Source organism: Pteropus vampyrus, unplaced genomic scaffold (genome assembly GCF_000151845.1).
Source record: "Pteropus vampyrus isolate Shadow unplaced genomic scaffold, Pvam_2.0 Scaffold2891, whole genome shotgun sequence".
NCBI lineage: Eukaryota > Metazoa > Chordata > Mammalia > Chiroptera > Pteropodidae > Pteropus > Pteropus vampyrus.
This window is the reverse complement of record NW_011891672.1, coordinates 14,587-14,918: the sequence shown is the minus strand read 5'-3', so window position 1 is coordinate 14,918 and position 332 is coordinate 14,587.

Genomic DNA, 332 nt, shown 5'->3' with positions numbered 1-332 from the left:
AGAGAAGTGAGCTGGCACACAGCTCTCTGGTCCACTTCCTGCAGGTAAGGATGGCAGCGTGGGGAGCCAAGGTGTTGTCTGAGGTCTGTCAGTCCCTCTTAGGAAGACGCTGACTCGCCAGCCTAGAGCACAGCAGTGTCATGCAGTTACATCCTGTGCCTTAAATCCATCAAAGCCAGAATGATGCTTAGGTAATCAAAATAGTACCCCCAGAGGCATGGGCTGCAGACAGAAGCTTCCAGAGCCAGCTGGGCAGACCTGACTTTGCACGCTCTCGAATGCTCCCCGCCCCACCCCCCATTTGCTACCGTGCACCTCCATCCTGTGCTCTT